Source organism: Canis lupus, chromosome 29 (assembly GCF_011100685.1).
Source record: "Canis lupus familiaris isolate Mischka breed German Shepherd chromosome 29, alternate assembly UU_Cfam_GSD_1.0, whole genome shotgun sequence".
NCBI lineage: Eukaryota > Metazoa > Chordata > Mammalia > Carnivora > Canidae > Canis > Canis lupus.
This window is the reverse complement of record NC_049250.1, coordinates 36,014,838-36,024,836: the sequence shown is the minus strand read 5'-3', so window position 1 is coordinate 36,024,836 and position 9,999 is coordinate 36,014,838. Positions and strand designations below refer to the sequence as shown.

General features: G+C 45.9%; 1 long non-coding RNA gene across 1 annotated transcript; it reads left to right on the top strand.

Annotated features, from left to right (window-relative positions):
- The first annotated feature begins 875 nt into the window (after positions 1-875).
- Positions 876-5,509, top strand: LOC111093099. Its single transcript, XR_005380914.1, has 3 exons — positions 876-1,398; positions 3,550-3,637; positions 4,345-5,509. It is a non-coding gene; the product is annotated as an uncharacterized LOC111093099 (long non-coding RNA).
- Positions 5,510-9,999: the final 4,490 nt, after the last annotated feature.

Below are 9,999 nucleotides of genomic sequence, written 5' to 3'. Positions count from 1 at the left end.
CCTGGGCCGCCCGCTCGGGGCGCCCGCCCGCTCGCCCGGGGGTCGCGGGGTCGCGGGGTCCGCGGGGCGCCCCGCGCGTCGCCGTCGCCGTCGCCGCGGCCGCCCGGAAGCTGCGGCTCAGCGGCCCGGCCGGGCCCCGGCGCCCCGAACGCGCCTCGGGAGAGCGGCTTCCGCTGGTCGGCCGCGGGGAGCCGGGCGGCGGAGGCCGATCTGGGGGCGCCGCGCGGGGGGCGGGACGGGGCGGGGCCCGGCGGGGGCGCGCGGGCTCCTCCTCGCAGGTGCGGCGGCGGCGGCGGCGGCGGCGGCGGCGGGCGGGCCCGGCGATTGGTGGAGACGCGCGGGGGGGCGGGGCCTGACCGAGGGCGGCTGCGCGGGCGGGCCCGGCGATTGGCGGAGACGCGCGGGGGGCGGGGCCGGGCCGAGGGCGGCTGCGCGGGCGGGGCCGAGGTCTGCGCGCCTCCCGCGCCCGCGGGGCTCCGGGGCCTCGGCCTGCACCCCCGCCCCTCTGCGCGCCCCGGGCCGCGGCGAGACCAAGGGAGAGCCCCCGCCGGGACACCCACCTTGGCGCCTTTCCTCCGGGGGGGGCCTGGGCGCGGGCGCTGGGAGCTTCTGCACGCTTGGGGCTCCCGACCTGGCGGCGCCCGGGGGGACACCCCAGACCTCGGGGCCCGGCCTGCACCCCGACCGTTCCGATCGTGCAAGCCCCGCCTGCGAACGGGGGCGCCCCCCGCCCCTAGGAAGGGCTCGCAAACGGGTCACCTGTGCTGCCGCCGGAAGCACGGGGCTCGGCCCGCCCGCGGCTCGGCGAGCCTGGTCCCCGGCGGCAGAGGGCGGGACGCGAGTGTCCGTCGGGGATGCGAGTCCTACAAGTTAGAGAGCGCCCAGGAATAAAAAAAAAATATATATAATATAATATAATAAAATAAAGGCGGCGGAAAGCTCCTAGAAGTGATTGCTCGCAGGCGCTGTGAGGCACAGGTGTCTCGCTGTCCCCACTGCCAAAAAAGCCCAGTCCTCTTTGAGATCGACTTGTAAGATGCACAGTTTCTGTCTTTAGTTTTCTTTCCAAGTTCTCGGTTTTTGCTGAATGTCGTTACCGAACGAGCTTGCACATAGCAGGTGTTTGGGATTCCGTGGAGCTGAAAGGAAAAAACCGTTAGGACTCAACCTGCCTCCAGGATGATAACACATTTTTTTTGTTTTAACAAAAAAAATTTTTTTTTCTCTTCTTGGACTTAACACTTTGACACGTTCATTTCACTTTAATGGTGTTTCGAAAAGGGAAGGATGAAGTTGCTTTTCTGTTAATAGTCATAACGTTTTCCTTTTAAAGGACCTGACTTCCTAAAATGTGTGCCAATCCGGAGAATTGGGATATCTAACACCGTGAGAATGTTTGTAAGTGCTTTGTGTGATTTTTCCTTTACGCACTTTGTTTTTCCCTTGGAGTTCTCTTGCAGTACTTCAGATCAGATAGTAGAGCGGGCCGTTATCAAATTTTAGGTTCAATCCGGTTTGTATTGAAAGCTTGTGAACTTGCTATCAAGGGTTTACACTTTATAAAGGTTTAGGATTGAATCAGGCCACGATGACTACGTAGAGGATTCTTCTTACAGCTAAGGGGACATGTCAAGAGTGTTTGCGTTTTTATTTTGAATTGTAGGTGAGGTCTTATTTCCATAGAAAATCCAGGTTTTATCATTAAAAAATATGAATGGTAGGTGAGGTTGTGGGGCAACAGATTCAGCCATACAACTGGTGAGAATGTAGATTAGTGTGTAATCCAAGACTCCCTCGCCTGCCCGGTAGAACCTCAGTTGACCTGTCAGTCCTCGCACTAGCGTGTTGAGGGTGCAGCTTATCTCACACCAATCGCCTGGCCACCCCACAGCACCTCGTGGGCTCCCAGCATTACCCGGTTGTAGGCTCCCTCCTGCACAGCTCTTCTTACTGGTATGTAACGTGCCTGTATGTCATACGTTTCATTTGAACGCAGTGGCTCCAGGGACTGTCTGTTGGACTCTTCACTGTGCCAGCTAGGTTGATCTTGGACAAGCGACTGAGCATCTCTGGGCTTTGATTCTCATCTATTATGAACTTAATTTCATTGGTTGTAAGGATTAAATAAGAAAACACTTAAAAAAGCACTTAACACAGCGTCTGGCTTATGTTAATCACTGAATAAGTGTTTTAATTATTACCAATAATAATATTGTAAGATATTTTTACATTTTCTTTTTTAAAGATTTTATTTACTCATGAGGGAGAGAGAGAGAGAGAGGCAGAGACACAGGCAGAGGGAGAAGTAGGCTCCATGCAGGGAGCCCGACGGGGGACTGGATCCTGGGACTCCAGGACCAGGCCCTGGGCTGAAGGCGGTGCTAAACCGCTGAGCCACCCGGGCTGCCCTATTTTTACATTTTCTAAAGCAGAAATCCAGAAAGCTTGGATTGAATTGTGCCCCTTGCCAGACTCCTATGTTGAAGCCCTAACCCTCCTCCCCATGTGACTATGCGTGCAGATAGGGCCTGTGGAGAGGTAATTGCGGTTATATGAGGTCGTAAGTGTGGGACTCTAATCCAGAAGAGCTGGTACCTTATAAGAAGAGGAGCTTTCTTCTTCTGCCAGGAGAGGGTGGTAAGCTGGGAAGAGCTCTCATCAGGAACCACATTGGCAGGCACCTTGATTTCAGACTTCCCAGTCTCCAGAATTGTGAGAAAATGTCTGTTGTTGAAGCCACTCAGTCTGTGGCATCTTATGTTAGCCCCAACTCACTAACACAGTATGTTTTTGCATCTTCTAGAAGCAAACAAAAAAACGTTAATGGAAACTATTCAAAATAAATCGTTGCATTTCATAAACTGCGTAATCTATCAATGTATCATCTCGTGAGGTAGTTTGGTAGTGTAATATTCAGTTTCAGAGTGTTCGAGAAAACATTCTAGAAAAACAGTTCCTCCTTTATTGAAGCCCTCGGCAGCTCAGATACCTCTCAGATTTCTTATCCTCAAGCCTATCAGTGCTTTTGGGTACAGGGAATACCTCTGTTGAGCTGTCAGTTTGGCAGTCTTATCCATTCAATTCTACATTTTGATGGCAAATGGTACGAGTGCTTTCTTGACTACACAGGAAACTGGGGGCAGAAGCTGGGGCTGGTGACTTAAAGTTGGTTCCTGCAGTTTGAACTTAGGACAGAGAGAAAAATACCAAAGAGGCTGCTTGCTGAAAATACAATTTCTGTGAATTTTTGTAGCAGGTTCTGTTGCAGAGAACAGAAATCCTGAATTCACGCTAGCAGCATTAAGGAAGAAAAAGGAATTTCTTACAGGGTATAAACATGTTGCAGAATCCTAGGTAGACTGAAGAAACTGTTAGAAGCTGAGAAAGAATACTCCAAGTCACAGTGAAAGGGCAAGCCACCAAGGGAGCTGCTGCCTGTCTATGGCCAAGATGCCGCCTGCCAAATCGGCTACTTTGGCTACAGCTGCTGATTCCAGAACTGTACCTGGCGTTGCAACACTATTTCTTGTCTGTCTCCCTCTACTACAGAGAAACTTCGGTTTTCTGTTCACCGTGATCCACCACAGCGCGGAGGACAGATCTCGGCCTGTAGTAGGATAAGCACATAGCATCATAGGTAAGGCTCATCCAGTAAACCCCAGGGCTGATGCTGGCTAAGCCTTTCGTTCAAGGGAAGGAGGAAACATGTGTCACAACTCATTTGTCTGTTTCATTCCCTGTAAGGGCAGCTTCTAGATTCTATTTGCACAACGACAAGACTAGAGAAAAGGGGAAACGTAGAGAATGAAGAGTAGTCAGAAACTGTGACCAAAAAAGATAGAGTCATACAGAATTAATCAAGGTTTCAACATCGAAGATGTTGGTCCAGAATAGAAGGTCCAGAAAGAGCAGAGCAGATGGTTGAATGAAATTTGCAATGAAAAAAATATATATATTCAGAACAAAAAGGAGACATAAGTCTGCAAACGTAGAAGATCTACTGAATCCTGAGAAGGAAAAAAGAAAAAGTCTGCATGGAGCAGATCTTACAACGTAAGGCTAATGAGAGTAAAACGATTGTAAAAGCTTCCCGGGAGCAAGCACAGGTCCTCCACGAAGGGAAGAGAAGCAGGCTAGCAGTCGGCTAGCTTCCCAGCCGCAGGACTGGCTCTCCGGAGACCCAGAAGCCTGACTCTTCCATGGGAAAGTGAACTTGGAATTCCAAACCACGCCAAACTATCAATAATTTTGGTGGGGTGGGGCAGGGGAGGGGGGGAGAGGTTGCAGAATGAAAAAGAAAGATGTAAACTGAGAAAGCTTCCTTTCCCAAATACTGTTCTTTAGGATGTTACCTGAGAATGTGGGCTGGCAAAACAAGGGAATTATCCAAGAAACTGGAGCAGGTTGGCTGTCTGGACCACAGGACCAGCTCAGAAAGGCAATGAAGCCAAGTCCCAGGATGACCGGGCAGCGGGCCCAAGAGCCACCCATCGGAATGGGCAGGGACCTCAGGGCTGCAGGAGAACTGCCCGGGGAAAGAAAGGAGGCCTTCGATGTGACAGGTGTCCTGGAAATGTTGGAAGAACCTATCCTGATGACGCCACGAAAGCAGACAATGCAAGACGAAAGCACAAAGGCCATTAGAAGCCAAGCGGGGGGTAGGAGCGTAGGACTAAAAGTTTACAAACGCACAATATAGTCGTGGAAGACAAGTCACGTGGGCAGAGGACCATGGTTACGTAGACATAAGCACTACTCACTAATTTTCACGTTTACGCTTCGCCTAGAGACAAGGCAGGAATCTCTTACCTAGGGTTGCAAAACGCATTTCAAACGTTCATCATGATCATGTAAAGAGAGCAAGAGAGATGAAGGGAAAGCCATGGGTACAATAGTCTTACTTGGCGAAGTCATTGAAACTTATCATACTGCTCGTAACTGAAACAAGAAGTACGATTTTAAGATTATTATTCAACATCACGAAAGTAATTAATGGAAAAGCTAACAAAGTGGTATAATTTATGAGGCATTTCAGGCAGATTTTGAAGATTTGAGGTGGTTTGGTTCATCCCTGCCTGCGTTGGCAGGGAGCGCGCAAGACCTAACACGGACACATCCCGAATTAGCGGCCTAAGCCTGTTATTTAGAAGTAGGCCGGTGCCACTGTGCTAAACATGCTTGCTTCTGGGGAGCAAGACTGGGAGCCAGATTGGGCAAGGATGGGTGGGGGCTCATTGCTTTGTGTTCAGCCCACTTGAGTTGACCCATTCGTTTATAGGACGAACGTTTGCCGTCTGCCAACAGTGTGCCAGGTACACAAACGAAACAGAATATTTGGGGACACGGAATATTTTCTACCATGACAAGGCCAAAAGTTGAAATTAAATATTAGCCTTGTTCTTAAAATGCTTTATTAGGCAATCGATGCCAACCACGCCGTTCCTCCCTTCTCTTGCCCTTGCTCCTAAAGTCATCCTGTTGGAACACAACCCCTGCAGTCATCCGACCCCCTACCCATTATTGTTTGTTGGTTTTGTGGGGAGCCTGGGGCCGAGGCAGCGAGGGAGCAAAGTGCCTCCCCGACCTTTATCCCCCAGGGGGTGGCGGGCAGGGGTCCCAGGATCTCTGCGAGGTGACTCGTGGCCTTGGAGTTGCTGCCATGGGCTGGGGCAGGCATGAGTGTGCCCCCCAAGGACCAACCCGGGAGCAGGAGTGGGGGGAGCAGCCCCCCCTTCTTCACACAGAGCCGAGCAGCACCTTTCAAGCCTGGCTGCATATTCAAATCCCCTAAAAGCATTTAAAAACCGATACACCGGTATAGCCCCTTCCTACTGCGGATTAAATGAGAAGCAAAGTGACGTCAGGCACCGGATTCGAATCAGTAACATTCAAGTCCCAAGCAACGTTTGGACACTTGATGGGAGTGACAAAACAAATTTGAGCTCCAGACCACTTCTCATCCTGTTGTGCCCACTGCAGCAAGTGTGAGAAAGACCCACACTCGCTTCTTCAACCCTACAATGCATGGTTATAGCGTAAATAGAAAGTGGGCAGCTTCTATTTCATTAACATAGTGAATTCATTGATCAAAAGTCCCCTCAGACACAGACGAGTTTACAGTTGTCCTCTCACCTTTTATTCTTAGCCTCCCGTCCCCACCTCGCTGTTCTGTCCAAACGTAGCAGAGCAATCTCTCCTTAGGAGTTTGCGTTGGCTGTTCCCTTTGTCTAGAACACTCTTCCCACCATATCCATATGGCTCTCTCCCTCCCCTCCTCAGTTTACTCAAAAATCACCCTCTCAACGAGGCTGACTCCGATCACCCTGTTTAAAATTGTAATCACCCCTCCTCGCCCCCAGTGGGTACTCCCAATCTCACCGCACTCTTTTTACCAAAGCACTTATTACCTTCTGACATATTCTATAATTTGCCGGCTTCATGGATCTACTGTGTCATGTTTGTTCCCTCCCCTTAGAATGCAAACCAGTAAGATAGGGTTGTTTTTTTTTTTTTCCATTTTGTTCACTAATGAAACATAAGAGTCTGGAACGGTGCCTAACACATAGTTAACACTCAATAAATATTTGCTAAACTTCAGGGGCCTCTTAAATATCATCTAGCTCATTATCTCTGTAAAAGATATGTGTTTAGCCACGTTAACGATAATGTGTGTTTGGAACGTGCTAGCGTTACGCTGTTACATAAAGTCTTTATGGAGTTGTAAATCTACCCAGGCAAACATTCCGTCTCTCCCAGCGAAGCGTGCTGGAAACCAGGGAGGAGAGTCGGAAAACCTGGGTTTTCCTCTTGTCTGTTAAGTAGGTATATAATTTTAAGCAAATTACCTTTCACCTCTCTGAGACTCGCTTGCATCATCTGCAAAAGGAGGTTGGTAATATTTTATTACCAGAGGTGAGATTGAAATGCAACATTAAGTTTGTGTTGTTTTCTATTTTATTTTTTTAAAGATATATTTATGAGAGAGAGAGAGAGAGAGAGAGCAGAGGGGCAGAGGGAGAGAGCAAGAGAATTTCAAGCAGAGTCTGCTCTGAGCGTGGAACCTAATGTGGGACTCGACCTCATGACCCTGAGATCACCACCTGAGCAGAAACCTGTGCCACCCAGGCGCCCCTGCTGCTTTCTATTTTAATATGAAAGCAGTTAAAATACACGCCAATCTCCACATTGCAGGTTGAATATCATATGGCGGTTAAAAGTTATCCTCTGTGGAATCAGATTGTCCTTATTTTAATCGTTGCTTAGCTGCTCATCACTTCTGTATCAAACAAGTTAATTAAACACCTCAGCCTCAGTTCCCTCTTCCCAGTAAAATGAATATGGTAATAGTACCAGTTTCAGAAGTCAGTATTATGTTTACCGTGAAATTAAATTAGATATTCCACGTAAAACATTTAATAGAGCGCATGGTTCATGATCAGGGCTCAGTAATTGTTAGTTATTAACTTTTGACGAAATAGTCATCTTAGCAATACTTTCTGCTTGTGGAAATAAATGAATACTCATCAGATGAGAAAAGCAAAGGTTATTTTTATTCTGAGCTTGCTATAGGGTGGCGTTGGCCACCATCACGGGTTTTGGCAGACACTCAGAGGCAAGCAGATGAAAGCTTGAGTGGAAGGGATGTTTTTGGGAAGGCCCTGATTGGAGGCTGCTGGCAAGGGGTGGTTATGGGCAGGCTAACTAGAAGCCAGGCATGGCTGATTGGCTTGGGGTGCATATTTGGCTTTCTCCGTTGGGGACGAGGTCAGAAGCAGGAACAAAATTAGGGGAGCTGGCAGCTATTTAGCAAATCCTGGACATTTGGAGCCAATCATTACAGAAGTTATTGTTTAGCTTCCGGGCCTGTCACTGCGGGTAGCAGTCTGGCTCCCGGTAAGCCTGCCATGGAAGGCGGGCTTCCTGGGCTGTTTATTGAAGATAAAGATGTTGGATTCCTGAGCAGGTTGCTACAGGTTGTGGATCAAAGTTCTATTTTTATCTATGGTCTGATCATCACCTGTTTTGCATATTCAGCCTCTCAGATTCATAAGAAAACAGTCAAAATTTAATTTCCTTCATTGAATGTGGCTTTTTAATATCACAGAATAATATTAAGTCTGGGGACAATTTAATTAACTCAGTTAATTAACTTACACTGATACAGTAATTTTCAATGTTATATCAATTAAGAGTTTATTTAGGGGGGACCCGGTGACTCGGTCGGTTAAGCACCTAACTCTTGATTTCGGCTCAGGTCACGATCTCAGGGTCGCGAGATGGAGCCCGACGTCAGGCTCCACGCTCAGCACAGAGTCTACTTGAGATCCTCCCTCTCCCCACCTCACACGCTCACTCTCTCTTTCAAATAAATAAATAAATAAATCTTTTGGCGGGGGGAAGAATCAATTTAGTGCCAGTGGGAGATTCTATTTGGAGGATGATAGCAGCTAAGCTTTATTAGCAAGGTTATCAAGAATATTGACTGGAGAAAAGTGGATTGTTTAAGCTTTATAATAGATCACTTATTTATTTGATTTAAATATTGATATTTTGTTGATATACACTTACCCAATCAGTATCTTCCAAAATACGTTACCTTCCCTTAATCACTTTTGTACATAAAAAAGGCTTAGAACAAATATAATTATAGATATCCTTTCTACCTATTCATCCTCTTCAATAATTCTTTGCTCATTAAATCAGAGAAAATTCTAACATGCCCAGCAAAGTTATTTTTAGAAAGAGACCCATTTCTGACATTTCCCTCCAGAGGCTTTAGAATTTTAGTTTATGCCACCAAATAGGATAATTTCATAAGGATGCTGACATTATTTTTTACTTTAAAACAGATTTCTGTTATTTTGCTCCTAATTTTATTCTCTTTTCTTTTCTTTTCTTTTTTCTTTTTTTCTTTTTTTTTGAGAATATTTGGCCTCCTTGGTTGATAAAAGGGTTTTATGATATAGCAGTTCTTTTGGATGGACGCATCTCAGAGCATTTCGAGTTGCTTAACAATTAACAATGACTTATTTGAAGCTTCTCACTCCTATTGAACATCCATTGCTATTTTGCATTTATTTCCTGTAGATTTGAAACAAAGACTACAATGTTAAATATGTCACAGATTAGATTACTTGGAAAGAGCAGTTGAATTTCCACCATCATATAATTTCTTCTTCATATGTGCAATGACAAAAGAAGAGGAATTGCAAACCTGGCACTTTAAGGCATTTAAAATTATAAAATTATTTAAAAATAAGACAACCTGTATTTAAATAATAGTGCTATCAGCAGATATATGGTATTAATAAAATACCTGTATATTTGTCCTTGTTCTCAATCTTAAAACAGATTATTTTAAATCCAGAAATAATAGCTTCAACCATAAACGTGAACATATAGCTATTTCTAAATTTTATGTTAGAATATATACCGGTCATAACGTAGTTAAATTAGCCATTTTATTGACTGTCTAATTGCCTACGACATTTCCAGAACTAGAATCTTTGATAGGCTTGTTCTTTTGGAAGGTGGCCAAGGAATGTGCTTATTTGAGTTTTGTTTTTATGAACCATAATAGAAGGCAATAAAAACTCATGCTAAGTATGCGAGAAATTTAGTGTGGCATCCAGAGCTCAGAACTAGAGTTTGGAATCATTTACTGTAAAAGCATGTAAAACACATCTAGCTTCCATATGCAACTCCAGGGAGGGGCTGGAGGATCAATTTTCTTTCTAAAAATACCACATATGCAAGATTCCATCCCCAGAGTTAAATCACAAAACACACGGAAGCATTACATAAACTGATTAAACAAAGGCATTTGAAATCTATCCACTCAGGATTTTTTTTTTCATATGAATATATGTTTTACTGCAGGAAGATTCTGTTTGGCTTATTTACAAATCTGTATTTAATGTAAGGTCTCGTTCTTTCCTTGTGATTTATATTCTTTCCTTCTTCGTAAATATGCCAAAGTATCTTTCAGACTAGATTGTA